Below are 17552 nucleotides of genomic sequence, written 5' to 3'. Positions count from 1 at the left end.
TTGGTCATCGGTGGTCTGACCAGAGTCATCTTGATTGTTTTAAGTACAATTAATCTTTAGTTCCAGGGTCGGTTTGCTCCCACTTCCTTGAGGCCAATTCTCAGAATTGTGGCAGCTTATGTCATGACTACAGTCTGGTCATCATGCACTTAACTTCTTCCATCTGGTGGGGCTTTCAGTATCCGACAGCTCACAGGTTATGGCTCAGAATATTATCTCTAGCCCTTGAGAAGGAACTAAGGGTCCTTGACTTTGCTTAATGACTAAATTTTTATTATTTGGTTTCCTTTGACTGTTTTCCTTTGTTTCTGCATTTTCCCACTTTTCTGATTAAACTTATTCTTTGGCTAAAATTTTTCTACAGAAAAGAGGCAGGTGGAGTACATGGGCGGGGAAGGACCATAGGGTCCTGCTCTGTTTCAGAGGGGGATAGGAGGGTCTTTGGGTATTTATAACAATCCTCTCTGAACCTGTGTTTATGCTAGTGAGTTGATTCTGGGAGCATGGAGGCTGGATGTCAGAGAAACCAACCCTGAGATTAGAGGGTTGGAACTTTCAACTCCACCCTTCAACCTCCAGGGAAGGGGTTGAGTTAATCATTAGTGGTCAGTGATTTAATCAATCATGCCTAGGTAACGAAGTCTCCATAAAAAACACTGACAACTGGGTTCTGAGAGTTTCCTGGTTGGTGTAATCAGCAAGGTGCTGGGAGGGTGACACACCCAGAGGGAGAATGAAAGCTCTGAGTACCCTCTCCACAACCCATACCTTGCCCTACGTATCTCTTCCATTTGACTGTTCCTAAGTTGTATCCTTTATAATAAACCTGTAAATGTAAGTAAAGCGTTCTCCTGAGTTCTGTGATCTGTTCTAGCAAATTGGACCCTGAGCAGGGCATTGTGGGATGCCCCGATTTACAGCCAGTTTGTCAGAAGTATCCAAGGCCCAGACTTCCTTTTTTTTCTTTTTTGGCCACACCGCGCAGCATGTGGGATCTTGCTTCCCTGACCAGGAATCGAACCTGCACACCCTGCAGTGGAAGTGTGGAGTCTTAACCACTGGACCACCAGGGACGTCCTGAGACCCAGACTTTCTATTGGTGTCTGAAGTGCAGAGCAGTTTTGTGGAACTAAGCCCTTAACCTGTGAGGTCTGCATTAATTCCAAGCAGTTAGTGTCAAAACTGAATTGCATTGCAGGACACCTAGTTGGTGTCCACAGAGAACTGGAGAACTGCTTGGTGTGGAGAAGCCACACGTGGTGGGTGTCAGAAGCAGTTTGGGTAAAAAAGAGCTAATACCTTCAGACTCCATAGTTTTGACCCTATCCTTCAGGTTCTACCACTCCACCCTCCAAAAAAGCCTAAGGCTAGGAAAGTGAAATAGAGAAGAAACCAGGATGATTCATCAAGTCAGTTAAACTTTATTCTGCGTCTGCTGTATTCAAATGCGTGGTGTTCTCTTTCTCAGTTGGCACTGTTCGTTTTAGGAGTTGCGGAGATGCAAAGATAAACTATTATAATTTCTTATAAAGAAGAGATTATAATCTCTTCTTTCAAAACCCATCTCCAATGCCTTCAGGGTTTTCCCGCTGGCCTCTGACATCAAGAAAGTTAAAAACTTGTAGGGGTGGGGGGAAGAAAAGAATTTAGAGAACTTTTATATTAGTGATCTTATTTTACAGATAAAAAAGGAGGCCTAAGGTCACAGGGGTAATTGACAGAGTTGGCTTTTGTATTGGTGTTTCCCTCTGTTGTTTATTTTCTAACACAATTTCAGCATATCTTAAAATATTTCAATATTTTTGAATAAAATTGGAGAGTCTGTGAAGCTGATTTAGAAAAAGAACAAGGGAACTTTTGATTCACAGAGAGCTCTGGAGTATATATATATATATATATATATATATATATTTTTTTTTTTTTTTTTTGTCCGCGACGCATGTCTTTCGGGACCTTCGTTCCCTGACCGGGGATTGAACCCAGACCCAGGCAGTGAGAGTGCCAAGTCCTAAACTCTGGACCGCCAGGAAATGCCTATGGAATATAATTTAGCTATACTGAAGCTATGCATCCCAAACCTAGATGTTCATTATCGTTACACTACAAATATATGAGGACAGGAATCTTGTACTCTGAAAAAAAATTCATCCCCTTCTGTACCTTGTTGAATAAATGAACAAAACACATAAACATACGTATAGTGGCTAAGTGTGCGATGGGTGGCTATGTTTATTCTTTTTAGGATTTTAATTCAGTGAATCTTTGTTGAAGACTCGCAGGAGGAAGGCATGGTGTAGGAAATGAAAAAAGCTTTAATCACAGTACCCACCATTATGGAGCTTTAGAGTTTAGTAGGTTAGGGGACAGATGTCCCACAGCAGAAAGTGCTGAACGCCTTTTATGAGGGTTATCATGAAAGTACTGCGGATGCTCAGAGGAGGGAAAGTTTCCCTAGGACTGGGGAAGCTGCATGCTAGGGAGAGCTTGGTGCTGCGCGTCAGGAACCTAAGCTCTAGAACGGGTTCTACTACTGATTTGCCCCTGTAGGTTAGGCTTTGTGGACAAAGAATATCACCAGCCATTTCAATAAACAAAGGATGTTGTGGCCATCAAGCCATCAGCCAACACAGTTGCCGCCCCTCCCCCGCACTGTGCACCCTGAGGGAGTTCAGGATGGAAAAAAAACAGGATACTGGCCCTAGACAGTTAAGGTGCATTTCAAAGGAATGATTTTGATGAGCCCAGACTCTGGCGTCTTTCCATAGGTAGAAAAGTGCTAACTTCATTAACTTGAGATGTCTGGTTTTTAATGAACAGTAACCTTTTAAAGTTCCGACTACCTGGTTTTTGTTGCAAAAGCTCCTAAATATCCTGGCTCCTTCCTTACCTCTTCAGCACAGTCCCTCAGAGCGATCTGAGAGGCTGCCTTTTAGGTTTAAGTCCTCAGTATGTTCGTCCAGTAAAACATAATTCTTAATTTTTAGGTTGTGCCTTTCTTGTCAGTCCACAGTTTGTAAATTAAACTCCCCAGATTTCTATTGTCACTTTGAAACTCCAGGGGTTAGAGGGACCATTAGGTTCCCTGGGACAATGCCCTCCGGCATTCCCTATTTCTTATTGCTACTCGCCCCTACGCCCCCTCGCTCTGTGGGTCCCTCCTCTCCTGGAGGCGGGCCGGAAATGAGCGTGGTCACTTTAAGGGAGCCCTCAGTGTCGCGCGCCCGGGGAGCCCCAGGCGGGGGAAGCAGGGGCGGGGCTCCGGGGACCTGGGCTTCTCACGCAGCCGGGGACGCCGCTGCCTCAAGGCGCTCGCAGCCAATCAGGATGGAGCCTGCCGGGACGCATTACAAGGGCGACTGGCCGAAGCCTCCCGCTTCGGGATGAATTAGCGGCGGGTTCTGCACGGAGGTTGTGACCCCCAGGGATTCTCCAGTTCGCCCACGCGCTCCCCACGGTGTCGCGCGTGGTCGTCTGCTAGTCACAGGTGAGAAGCTGGAACCGTCAGGTGGGGTTTACGGCACGGGGAAAATGGCGGCGGCGGCCGGGGAATCCTGGGTCGGCGGAGGGGGAGCAGCCCCATGGGCTTTTCCACCCGAGCCGCGGGCCTCCCTGGGCTGCGGCCCCCTGTAACGGTTACTTGACGGGGAATTGGGGTCACCACGCGGGTGGCGGCGCCGTCGGCTCAGGTGAGAGGAGGCGCGAGGAAGCGACTCCCGGAGGCTAGCGGAGGCGTCGGGGGCCGCGGGGCGGCTCGGGCCGGGTCGACGTGGCCGCGGGAGGAGGAGGGCCAGGTATCTGATAGGTGTTTACAGAAGAGCACCAAGACCTTCCTGCTCCAGATTGGGGAGGGTTCGGGAGCTGCACCGCTGCGAACACAGCCTAGGCTCTGCCGCTGTTAAATCAGATGTGCCAAATGTCCCAAGTGGCCGCCACGTGCGAGGCTTGGACATGAGCTGTGGAGGGAAAGGGCTGGATCTGGCTTATTTGTGTATGCTCCGGGCGCCTGCCTGTAGGTGCCAGAGTGGCAGTGCCACAAAAGGAAAGGTAGGCCCTTGCCAGGGGCTGATGTCAAGTCTGATCGTCAAGGTGAATCTGAGCTCCTAGTTGTCCATTTGAAGAGAGAAATAAAAAGTTCGGGAGCTTAGCTGTTGGGAGAGACGTTTTGCTTCTTGGTATTTCCTTGGTTCCGGTGGGTTCCCCGGCATCATTGCCTCTGCCTTCGAAGTTCATTAACTCTATTCCATGTGCACTTGGCTGCATGTTAAGACTGCGGATTGACTTTCAGCTGAAGCCCAGGAATGTAATGAAGATAAGTATAGGTGAAGGCGTTAACAGTAATGCAATTTTGTCCATTCATGTAGGTCCCTTATTTGAGCAAAGACCTGTCATGAAGTATAACTAGTTGGGTTAATTTTGTGGAGTGCCTTGTTCTGTTACTGAGAAAGCACAGTGGCACTGCTTGTTTGTTATCAGTAGTTGTCTTTGGACTGCCTGTTATGCATCAGGCACTGTGAAAATGAGGCTTCTCTTACCTATTAATTTGAGCAAATGGTGGTCCGTTTCTTCCCACCAGGTGCTTAGTCTGGCTGTTGCTGATAACCAAGGGTAAACAGTGGGGAAAACCCAAAAGAATCTTTCTTCCACACTGCATCTGTGGAGAGTCAGTTTAGTCTGGGGCTGGGGTTAGGTGTAGTTTCTGGTTCTTACTCTGCCACTTAAAATATCTTAGGGAAATCATGACCTCTCTATCAGTACTTTGTCTCGGAAATGGACAAAGTGATTCTCCAAGCAATCTCACTGTGCTGTTTTGAAGAAAAAAAAAAAAGTGTATGTAAAAGGGCTTAAAAAAGTTAAAAGCACTGTGTTGACAGTTGACATTTATTACTATGCATTTGCTCCTCAGGCACTGTTCCAAGAGCCTTTAAGGGCTCACTCACCCAGCAACATTGTGTATCATCTTTGTTTTACACGAGGAAGCTGAGGCACATTGAACTTTTAAGTAATTTTCCCCAAATTGCAAGACTAGCATTATGATGCCAGACTGTGTTCTTAACCACCGTGCATACCATCTTCCTGTATCATGCAGATGTGTTATGTGTCAAGGTGATATATATGAACAGACTTCCAATGGAGTAATTTTGTTTGTGGTCTTTTAGTTGTATAAATAATAACTGTGATTCATTCCCTTGGCATCCAGTAGTGATTTATATGGTGATGACTCCAGTTACTTTGGTTAAGTGGTATATTCATCCCACCTTTGGTGCCCATTATTATTATTTTTTTTGTTATTTTTGTTTGTTTTTTTGCGGCCTCTCACTGTTGTGGCCTCTCCCGCTGCAGAGCACAGGCTCCGGACGCGCAGGCTCAGCGGCCATGGCTCACGGGCCCAGCTGCTCCGCGGCATGTGGGATCTTCCCGGACCGGGGAACGAACCCGTGTCCCCTGCATCGGCAGGCGGACTCTCAACCACTGCGCCGCCAGGGAAGCCCGATGCCCGTTATTTTTAAAAGTATTTTTTAAAATTAATTTATTTAATTTATTTTTGGCTGCGTTGGGTCTGTTGCTGCACGCGGGCTTTCTCTAGTTGCGGTGAGCTGGGGCTACTCTTCGTTGCGGTGTGCGGGCTTCTCATTGTGGTGGCTTCTCTTGTTGTGGGGCACGGGCTCTAGGCGCACGGGCTTCAGTAGTTGTGGCATGTGGGCTCTAGAGTGCAGGCTCAGTAGTTGTGGCTCACGGGCTTAGTTGCTCCGCGGCATGTGGGATCTTCCCGGACCAGGGATTGAACCTGTGTCCCCTGCATTGGCAGGTGGATTCTTAACCACTGTGCCACCAGGGAAGTCCCTAAAAGTATTTTAAAGCAAAGAGTCGTTACTAATTTCTAACAGGAAGCAGAAATCTATGATTGAGGAAGGTTTTAGTTTTTTATTAAACTCTTTAAAAGAATACTTTGCTGGGTGACTTTTAAAAGACAACTTGTGTTAGGTTTATTGCTTTGACATATTTGTACTAATTTTTCTAGTGTCTATTTATAGAAAGAAGGTGACATGAATAAAAGTGGCTGGGACATTCATTCTTTCATTGAACCTTCATGGAATTGCCCTGCCAAGTCCTTGGGATGTAAAGATTAATTCCTAATCCTGAGTGAGAAAAACAAATAAGTGATTCACTAATACAGGTGATAAGGACTCAAGTATAGTTGTGGTGGGTACAGAGAGCTGCAGGAACACATACTAGGGCACAGTTGCTTCTGCTGGGGTCGTCCTGTGCAAGAAGGGAAGGAGCTGATTGCAGGATAAAGGGAGAAGGGACTTCTAGCCAAAGGAGGAAGCAGTGCAAAATTAGGGTGAGAAAGAGGGCATGGGTGCCCAGGTGTCAGGCCAAAATTTTGCAGGAGTTGCTAAGAAAGAAGCCAGGAAAGGTTAGGGCCAGATTGTGAATTCTTAACTAAGAGAGTGACTTTATCCTGTGGGCAGTGGGACCTATAGAAGGATCTTAATCAGATGAGTAACATGATCAACTTTATGCTCTGGAGAGGGGACTTTGGTGGTGACAGGGTCAAAGACAAAATGTAAGGAAGAGACCAGTCAAGGGCAGTTCTCATACTCCAGACCAGAGATGGTGAGGGAGTGAAGCAGGGCATTAACTGTGACAGCAAAGTTCAGAGGCCACCACACATTTGGAAGGCAGAATGGAAGATTGGCTGGGTGTGAAGAATAACTGGATGGGGGAGGGGAGCACCTGCTGAGCTAGTAAAGAGAAGACTAAGCTGTTACATTTGTTCGTTTTGGTTTTTTGGTAACTGTGGTTGGAGAAAGGAGATTCTGTTAATTAATTTAGGAAAGAGGACGGAGCAAGGAGTTCTTTGTTGCTGGTTTTCTGGAGAATTGTAAACCCTCTGAGGTTGTTGGGTCACATAAGGTGTAATAGAACCTGGCTTAACAGAAGCCTCTAGGCTTTTGATTTCTGAGACTGCAGAACACTTAATTATATCATCAAAGTCAGTAGGGTCTAGTATAAAGTGGCCCATTGGAGGAAAGCCCCTCAAAGGGAGTGGGAAGAATCATCTAAGGTATGTTTGGGGTAAAATGTTAGAATAACAGGTGTTAGAGGGTTTTCCTCACTTTTTTAACAGTATGCTTTTAATGTATTTGTACAGAAGTCATAATATGGAAGTAGTCACAGATGAATCCTCTAATTGTAAAACTGATTTCCTCTCAGACGTTCATAACACTAAAGTTGTCTATCACCAACAACATAACATGAATGCATTTCAAATCGACTGCAAGGTGAAATTGTAAACCTTACAAAGATGCAGGAATTCATGAATTCAGAGCAAGGTCAGAACCATTCAAACCATAAGCACAAATCAAAGAACTACTGAGTAGAGTAGGCACAGATTTCTTAAAAAAGACTTAAAGCAATGATTGTAACAATGATTGATAAATTTGACTTTGTTAAAATTGAGAATTTCTCTCCACCTAAAGACACCATGAAGAGAATGAAGGGCAAAATACAGACTGGAAGAAGAAATTCTCAATTCATCTCTCTGACCAAGGACTCACATCCAGAGTGTATGTGTATTGTGTAAAATTAATAAGAAAAAGACAATTTAATTTAAAAATGCACAAAAGTTTTGAATAGGCACTTTCTAAAAGAGGATCTCTGTGTGGCCATTTCGTGTATAGAAAGGTGTTCAATGTTATTAGTCAATGGAGAGTCACAGGCTCTAGAGCGCAGGCTCAGTAGTTGTGGCACACGGGCTTAGTTGCTCCACGGCATGTGGGATCTTCCCAGGCCAGGGATCGAACCCATGTCCCCTGCATTGGCATGGCAGGCGGATTCTTAACCACTGCGCCACCAGGGAAGCCCTGTGGAAAGTTTTGAAAACAGGAAGTATGAGTCCTCCTACTTTGTTCTTCTTTTTCAAAATTGGGTTGTCTATTCTGGATCCCTTGTAAGTCTTCATGAATTTTAGAATCAGCTTGTAAGTTTCAAGAAAGAAGTCAGCTGTGGATCTGGTAGTCAGTGATTTTTAATACTATATTCATTGAGTTGTACAACCATTACCACAATTAATTTTAGAACATTTTTATCACCTCAAAAAGAAACCCTGTATCCATTAACAGTGATACCTCATGTCCCCTCATCCTCCCACCTTTGACTTAGGCAAGTACTAATCTACTTTCTGCCTGTTCTGGACATTTCCTTTAAGTAGAATCATATAATATGTGGTCTTTTGTGACTGGCTTCTTTCACTTAACATAATGTTTTAAGTGTTCATCCCTGTTGTAGCATGTAACAGCACTTAATTCCTTTTTATGGCCGAATAATACTCCATTGTGTGGATATGCATTTTATTTATCTACACATTTTATTTATCTACTCATCAGTTGATGGACATTCATGTACAAGTTTTTTGTGCAGATGTATGTTGTAATTTTTTTTTTTTTTTGGTATATAACTAGGAGTTGAATTTCTGGGTAATACGGTATAATTTTTTGAGGAACCATCAGACTTTTCCAGGCTGTACCATTTTACAATCTCATCGCAGCATATGGGGGTTCCCATATTCCTCCATCTTCCCCCAACACTTGTTATTATCTCTTTGATTATAGCCATTCTAGAGAAGTTATAATAAAACATTCTCCTGAGTGTGAGTTGATATTGCGGTTTTGATTTGCATTTCCCTGATGGCAGATGATGTCAAGCATCTTTTCATGTGGTTATCAGGCATTAGTATATTTTCTTTGGAGAAATGTCTATTCAGATCCATTGTCCATTTTTTAATGGGTTATTTGCCTTTTTACTACTGAGTTATAGAAGTTCTGTATATATTCTTGTTATAAGCCCCTTATCATATATATGATTTGCAGAAGTTTTCTTCTATTCCGTAGGTTGTCTTTTCCATTGAAATGCAGTTTGCAGTTGCTTTTTTTCTTTGGTGTATTTATCTTGTATCTGCACCCTTACTGAACTCGCATATTAGGAGGGTCTAGGAGGTTTTTGGATAGATTTCTTGGGATTGTCTATGGAAACCATCATGTCATTTGCGAATAGGGACAGGTTTATTTCTTCTTTCTGTATGGCTTTTATTTCCTTTTCTTGCCTTCTTGCATTGACTAGAATTTTCAGTACTGTGTTGTATAAGAGTGGTGAGAGTGGACGTTGTTGTTCTCAATAATAGGGGCAATGCATTGTTCATTTTTTCTTTTAGCATTAGGTGTAATGATGTTTGCTGTATGTTTTTTTATAGTTGCTTGTTATCTAATTGAGGAAGTTCCCCTGTATTCCCTTTTTTTTTTTTCCTGAGAGTTTTACTCATAAACAGGATTGTTTTTTATCAGATAATTTTTTCTGTATAGATTGGTATGATCCTGTGAATATGTATTTTATCAGTTTGTTAATATTGTGGGTTACATTGATTCTTGAATATTCAACTAAGGATTTTTGTGCCTACATTCATGTATTGGTCTATAGTTTTTTTCTTTCGTACTGTCTTTTCCTGGTTTTTTTTTTTTGGTGGTATGCGGGCCTCTCACTGTTGTGGCCTCTCCCGTTGCGGAGCACAGGCTCCGGACGCGCAGGCTCAGCGGCCATGGCTCACGGGCCCAGCTGCTCCGCGGCATGTGGGATCTTCCCAGACCCAGGCACGAACCCGTGTCCCCTGCATCGGCAGGCAGACTCTCAACCACTGCGCCACCAGGGAAGCCCTCCTGGGTTTTGCATCAGGGAAGTACTAGCTTCATAAAGTAAATTGGGAAGTGCTCCTTATTCTTGTGTTTACCAGAAGAGATTGTGTTAATTTTTCTTTAAGCATTTGGTAGAATTCTCTCATCAAACAATCTTAGCCAGGAGATTTCTTTTTCATGAGGTTTTAAATTACGAGTTTAATTTCCTTAATAGTCACAGGGCTGTTCAGATTATCTATTTCATCTTGGGTGAGTTGTGTGCTTTCGAGGAATTGGTCCATTGACACACGAAGCAGGGCTCCTCACTGCTGCTGGGCAGGGGTGGAAGTTTCAGCTCCTCTCTAGGCCTTCACTGATACTACTATGCCTTCTTGCTGTTCTCCACATGGCCTGTACTGACACCACTGGGAGGGGATGGCCTTCTTACCCCTGGAGGGCAGAGAAAGTCCTGACTCTCTACTAGGCCTTGTCTCATACCAGCCTGGTGGAGATGAGAAGGGGAGCCTCCTTACTGTCATGGCAGTAGAAGTCCAGGCGCTCCAGGTGGTCTTCATAGACACTTAGGCAGGGCAAGGAGGAGTCTTACACCTACCTGGCAAGGGAAGAAAGTTCTGCCTTTGATATCATCCCTGCAGGAGTGAGGGTGGGGGGTGAGGGGAGGGAGTAAGGGGGGTAACCTGTAATGTTGAGGCACAACAGTACAGCCTGGTGAGAGGGAAAGTTCAGGCTCCCTACTTGGCTTACGTTGTTGTGGGTGGGGATGAGCCACAGTTTTTCCTGTGGTTTTTGGCTGGAGTGCCAGTGGTTATTGTCTGCAAGTCTTCTGTTTTGCTCTGCTGCTCTTTTCTTGGTTTTCTGAAAGAGCAGGAACTTTTTTGTCAGCCCCCATTGGTATTTCTGGATTACTGGCTGCTTCAGCTTTGTGTCCACGTGATATATATGAGGCAAAAGGAAAACCCAGAGAACTCACTACCATGTTGTTCAACGGGTCCCAAGGTGCCTCCCTAGCTAGTGTGCCTTCTCTCCATGCTCAGAGTCTTTTTTTTTTTTTTTTAATTATTTATTTGGCTGCTTGGGTCTTAGTTGTGGTACGCGGGATCTTTGATCTTCGTTGCAGCAGGCAGGTTTTTCACTTGTGGCATGTGGGATCTTTAGTTGCGGCATGTGAACTCGTTGTTGCGGCATGCATGTGTGATCTAGTTCCCTGACCAGGAATCGAACCCAGGCCCCATACATTGGGAGTGCGGAGCCTTAGCCCCTGGACCGCCGGGGAAGTCCCACCTTCAGAGTCTTTTATTTGTTTCATATATGATGTCCAGGATTATTAGTTGCACTTAGCTGGAGCAGTAGGAGCAGTACATCTACTTGATTTTACTGGAGTGGTAGTTGGACTGGGATTGATTTTTCTTATGGAAGAAAACATAGGGTGGAAATTAAGATGCATATATTGGCCAGTTAGACACTTAAGTTAATTTTGGGTCAGTTACTTGGAAGTGACAATTTAACTATGTCTTTTTTCCTTCAGAGAGTAATTCTCCTTGTCATTGTTCAGTAAAACCAAACCCTCGTTAGTTTTAGATCTCTTAAGAAGCTTGACAATCCAATGAATTAATTTATTTCTGCATTTATATATAAATACATAATAATTCTAAATTTCTGGTTTAGTATGTGAAGAAAACAATTTATTGTAGTGAAAGATTAGTTTTATGGAGGGGACTAACTCAGTTTTTCTAATGGTTGTCAGAGATCTTGAAGCTGTGGATTTTTTTCTAAAAGAAGAAAAAGGCAATGTGCATGGTGGTTAAGAACTATGTAAGGAAAATTTGTGAAAGTCTTGAAATGTACAAAAGGGATCACGGGGTGTTTTCATTGGAAACTAGGTGGTCTAAAGCACACTTCCTGGAGATCTAATCTATGGGATCTACAGCTTTTATTATTTTTTGATTTATTTTATAATGTTGTAAGTTGTGAATAACTCACAGCAGTGCAAATTGCTCTTGTCCTTAGACATGCAAATGAATTTTGTTGGTTGGAGGTACTGTTGATTTCTTTTCCTCTTTTGTGGGGGAAGCAGGTTTTGGATCTATTAAGCAAATCCATTTCACCATTCCTGATGCCTGTATGTTTGTGTTCTTTGGATCCACTTTTGAACCAGATGAAACATCTTATTTATTCCATAATTAATTAATGAGTTACATAAAATCATAGACAGGCGTTCATTTTATATTTGTATGGGAGACACAATGTTACCTTTTTGTTTGTTTGAATTATCCTTTTAACAGCTTGAACTGTGATGTGCTTGAATCCCACTGTAGCACTTACTGTCGTTGTGATTTTCTGTAATACTTACTGCAGCTAGGTAGGTTCTGGTTTTCTCATCCTTGTTTTATAGATAAAGAAAAGGAAGCTTTTAAGAAGTCGTATAACTTGCCAAGAGCTGGAGGTGTTAGAGAACCCAGTGCTTTCTGACTTTTAACCCTTTATGCTCAGCCGACTTCCTTCCTTGCTTGAAATGTTACTGTCTCCCCCAAATCTGGCAACTGTGGACTAAGGAGTAGTTTTGCTAGAATACACTTCTATCACATCATTTTTGAGCTTAAGAACTTTCAGCTCTAGATTATTGCAGGATAAAACCCACACTTCTTAGGCAGCCATTCAAGGCTCACCACAGTCCGTCAAGCCCAAACTAACAATAATACTGTCCCAAACTTTATATAGAAGCAAAGCAAACAAACACCTATTGTGTTTCTTGGATGGGCCACCACTCAATGTGTATCTCCAGTGAACTGCACTGGAGATGGAAGACATACCTTCCAGTTCCTTATAAACTGTGACTGGGAAGTCAGAATATATTAAAAGACTGTCAGTATAAAAATAGCACATGCTGATCAATGAGCAGTATAGATATTGAAATGCTTTTGGAGTTCAAAAAAGCAGCAGCTTCATGGAGCAGATGTATTTGGAGCTTGGTCTTACCAAGATGGTAGGATTTTGATAATTGTCACATCTGGGGAGAGGACGCTTGTAGTGAGGAAGCTCATGAGTGAAAGGAATGGAGGAGGTTGTTGGACATGTATGGAAGGGTGATGTTGATGGCAGTGAATAGTTTATGTGGAGGGAACCTTTTCTGAAGGCCAGGGTCTATTCCCTGTCTCAAAACATGTCTTCAAAAGCTGCAGCATGTTTTAACTAACTGAATTTGTGCTAGGTCTCTGTTCTTTGAAACTAGAGTTGTTTGAAATGACCCCAAAACTATTTTAGGACCTACCTAGGTGATAAGGTTGGGTGATCATGTTGGTTAACATTACTTTTAGTAATGCAACATCAGAATAAATACAGTATTTCAAGTAACCAGTCTGTAGGAGATAGCATTCTTTATATTGGGCAAGTTTTGGTAAATATGTATTTTTAAAGGTCTTCTTTTGTACCTGAACTCACTATGTCATTTTATACTCAATCTCCTGTATTCTGTAGGGTTTGAATCATTCCTGACTCACTAAAGCATAACAGTTTTTTGGTCATCTGGGCTCCCATTTAAAAACAAAACAAGGGACTTTCCTGGTGGTCCAGTGGTTAAGACTCCAAGCTCCCAATGCAGGGGACCTGGGTTCAATCCCTGGTCAGGGAACTAGATCCTGCGTGCCTCAACTAAGAGCCCACATGCCGCAATGAAGATCCTGAGTGCCGCAACTAAGATCTGGCGCAGCCAAATAAATAAATAAATATTAAAAAAAGAAAAGGAACATTACATCAATGAATTAAAAAAAAAAGCAAAACTTTAATTTTTATTGTGATTTTGTAAATAACATGCATTTTGGAAAATAAAAAATGTATAAAGAACAGTTCAAAATCACGTTACTCAGGTAATTAGTCACCCTTGTTTATTAATATTGCACTGCTTTTGTTTATATAGTTGCATATACAATTTTGTAGTTGTACTCTTTTCAGTTAATTTTGTAAGGATTTTCCCATGTCATAAGATTTTTTGGAAAATATAGCTTCTATTAATATGTAAACATATTACAATTATATATGTTTGTTATTTTGTTTTTTCCCTTTAAGTAAAAACAGAATAATTTACTTACTATATTTTAAGTGCTTTTTTCACTTAATGCATCATGGCTAGCTTTCTAAATGACAGCTTATATTGTTGTATTTCATTTTTCACCGGCTACATTGAATTCCATTGTAGACATATACCATCATTTAGCTATTTCTATATTGATGGGCGTTTATACTATTTCTAATTTTCACATACAAGTAGAATTTCAGTGAGCATGTGAATTTTTATTTATTTATTTATTTAATTGAAATATCATTGGTTTACAGTATTAGTTTCAGATATACAACATAGTGATTCAATACTTTTATAGATTATATGCCATTTAAAGTTGCTATAGGGACTTCCCTGGTGGTCCCGTGGTTAAGGCTCTGTGCTTCCACTGCAGGGGGCATGGGTTCAATCCCTGGTCAGGGAACTAAGATCCTACATGCCATGCAGCGTGGCCAAAAATAAATGAAGAAAGAAAGGAAGGGAGGGAGGGAAGGAGGGAGGCGGGAGGGAGGGAGGGAGGCAGGAAGGAAGTTAGGAAGTTATTATAAAATATTGGCTCTATTCCCTGTGCTGTACAATATATCCTTGTAGCTTATTTATTTTATACATAATAGTTTATATCTCTTAATCCCCTACCCCATCTTGCCCCACCTCCCTTTCTTCTCCCCACTGGTAATCAGTAGTGTGTTCTCTACATCTGTAAGTTTGTTTCTGTTTTGTTATATTCATTCATTTCACTTTTTAGATTCCACATGTAAGTGATAACATACAGTATTTATCTTTCTCTGACTTATTTCACTAAGCATAATACCCTCCAGGTCCATCCATGTTGTTGTAAATGGCAAAATTTCATTCTTTTTTAGGGCTGAGCAATACTCCATTTTATATATCTATATATATCTATATATATCTATGAAAAATACATACCACATCTTCCTTATCCATTCATCTGTTGATGGACACTTAGATTGCTTCTGTATCTTAGCTATTGTGTATAATACTGCAGTAAACATAGGGGTGCATATATCTATTCAAATTAGTGGTTTTTTTTTTTTTTTTTCTCAGGTAAATACCCAGGAGTGAAATTGCTGGATTGTATTGTATTTCTACTTTTCGTTTTTTGAGGAACCTCCATACTGTTTTCTGTAGTGGCTGCACCAGTTTGCATTCCCACTAGCAGTGTACTATGTTTCCCTTTTCTCCGCATCCTTGCCAACATTTGTTATTTGTGTTCTTTTTGATGATAGTCATTCTGACAGGTGTGACGTGATATCTCATTGTGGTTTTGACTTGCATTTCTCTGATGATTAACCATGTTGAGTACCTTTTCAGGTGCTTGTTGGTCATCTGTATGTCTTCTTTGGAAAAATGTCTGTTTAGGTCTTCTGCCCATTTTTTAATCGAGTTGTTTGTTTTTTGATATTGAGTTTTATGAGCTGTTTATATATTTGGATATTAACCCCTTATCAGTCATATCACTTGCAAATATTTTCTCCCATTCAGTAGGTTGTCTTTTTGTTGGTGTTTTTTTGTGTGCAAAAGCTTTTAAGTTTAATTAGGTCCCTTTTGTTTATTTTTGCTTTTGTTTCCTTTGCTTGAGGAGACAGATCCAAAAAAATGTTGCTATGATTTAGGTCAGAGAGTGTTCTGCCTGTTTTCTTCTAGGCGTTTTATGGTTTGCAGTCTTAACGTTTAGTTTTTTAATCCGTTTTGAGTTTATTTTTGTATGTGGTGTGAGAAAATGTTGTAATTTCATTCTTTTACATGTAGCTATCCAGTTTTCTGAGCATCACTTATTGAAGAGACTGTCTCTTCCCCATTGTATAGTCTTGCTTCCTTTGTTGTAGATTAATTGACTGTAAATTTTTTTGGTTTATTTCTGGGCTTTCTATTCTGTTCTGTTGATCTATATTTCTGTTTTTGTGCCAGTACCATACCGTTTTGATTACTGTAGTTTTGTAGTATAGTCTGAAGTCAGGGGGCCTGATTCCTCCAGTTCCGTTTTTCTTTCTCAAGATTGCTTTGGCCAGTGGGCATTTTTATACATAAGTTTTTTCCCTCACTTTGATGAGTATTTTTGTAGGATAGATGATTAGAAGAAGAATTATTGGGTACAGATCTATTTGCCTTTTAAATCTTGTCGGCTATGCTGAATTGCTTTTTAAAAGGTCTCTATCAGTTTATATTCTCAGTAATAGTATGTTTAAGAGTCCCTGTGTCCTCATACCCTCACTTTTGCTAGGTATTGGGGTGGCCAAAAACTTCGTTTGGGTTTTTCCATGTTACAGAAAAACCCGAACGAACTTTTTGGCCAACCCAATATTATCCTTGTCAAATATGGAAGGGTAGTAGTTGGAAACATGACATCACATTGCTTTAATTTGATTTCTTTGTCTTTTAGTGTTTCGTATGTGACTGTTTTCTTTGCTCATTTTTTCTGTTGCTATATTCTAATTTTTAATGCTTTCATATTTTACATATAACTGTTTAATTCATCTTGAATTTTGATTTTATGGAATGAACACTGCTTGATTCTGAAGGAGTTCAAGGGCTGGTGGGCCTTAAAATTATGTGTTGGAAAAATTCAGACAATAAAAATAATTTTTGCTGCTTTTGGAAAGTAGTCCATTTCAAATTCATTTAAAAACTTAGTTTATTATTACCCAATTCTATAATGTTTGTTGGGGAAATAAGAAAATCCTGCCAACAAAAAGACCCCTCTTTACCAATGTAGAAGGGAGAAAAAACTCGATATATTGGGTATGCATGTGAGATAACATGCATGTAGATAGTTCAGGAGAGACTACAAACTTTGAGTAGAATTTCATTCATCTTTACAGTAAAATAGAGATTTAATGTTTCTTTTATATTTTTGAGAGACAAATGGATGTCCCCTGTGATAGTCTCCTTTACACCTGGTGATAGATTCCTGAGTTAATTTCAGAGGTATGTGTTTATCGTTATGAGAGTCAGAAGGCCTGTGACTTTGCATTGTGAAATCTGGAGACTAAGATTACCTAATTCCTGACCAAAGGGTTTGGTGTATGTTTTTAAGGAGACACACTGTGGTAGGCTGAAAATAGCTTTCCAAAAGAGATCCAAGTGCTGATCTCTGGTAACCTTATATGGCCAAAAGGGTCTTTGCAGATGTGATTAAATTGGAGGTCTTGAGCTGGGGCAGTTAACCCTGGATTATCTGGTTGTATTCTAAATGCAATTAAATATACCCTTTTAAGAGGGAGGCAGAAGGAGATGGTACACACAGAGAAGAGGAGGAGGCAAGGTGACCCACCATGGAGGCAGAGATTAGAGTGATGTGGCCACAAGTCAAGGAATTCTGGCACCATCAGAAGCTGGAGGAGGCAAAGAATGGATTCTCCCCTAAAGCCTCTGAAAGGAGTGTGGCTTGACACCTTGATTTCAGTATTGGCCTACTAATACTGTTTTCAGACTTTTTGCCTCTAGAACTGTGAAAGAGTACATTTATTACGGTGTTCTAAGCCACCAAGTAACTTGTTATAGCAGCCATAGGGGGGAAATATGTCACCTCGGGAGAGGAGAGCATTAGCTCTCTCCCCTTGATTAAACTAAGAACATTTTCGTTTTATTTACCCTTATATTAATTATTGGTAATAACACTTGGCTCTTGGCTTCTCTTTGTTAATGACTATCATTTATTTGTTCCCATGATTGAGTAACAGAGGTTAAAGTTAAATAGGCTACAAAGTGACTTTAAAATAGAAAAGAAAATGTAACCTCAATGGTATTTGTAAAGTTGATGGTGATGTATTTTGACTATTTTTTTTTTA

At 41.3% G+C, this 17552-nt stretch overlaps 1 protein-coding gene across 6 annotated transcripts in view; it reads left to right on the top strand.

Annotated features, from left to right (window-relative positions):
- Nucleotides 1-3287: 3287 nt before the first annotated feature.
- LCLAT1 (lysocardiolipin acyltransferase 1) overlaps nt 3288-17552 on the top strand; it is a 192104-nt gene continuing 177839 nt past the window's right edge. For 2 of the 6 annotated variants that reach the window (XM_060169063.1, XM_060169062.1), the window contains exon 1: nt 3297-3484. The gene's annotated coding sequence lies outside the window, so the exon portion shown is untranslated. Of the gene's footprint in view, nt 3485-17552 lie in introns of all 6 variants that reach the window. The other 4 variants (XM_060169065.1, XM_060169061.1, XM_060169066.1 and 1 more) reach the window with 3 other exon arrangements.

This window comes from Lagenorhynchus albirostris, chromosome 13 (assembly GCF_949774975.1).
Source record: "Lagenorhynchus albirostris chromosome 13, mLagAlb1.1, whole genome shotgun sequence".
In the NCBI taxonomy this organism is placed as follows: domain Eukaryota; kingdom Metazoa; phylum Chordata; class Mammalia; order Artiodactyla; family Delphinidae; genus Lagenorhynchus; species Lagenorhynchus albirostris.
Note: the sequence above shows the minus strand (reverse complement) of the source record. Positions and strands in the feature narration are given on the sequence as shown.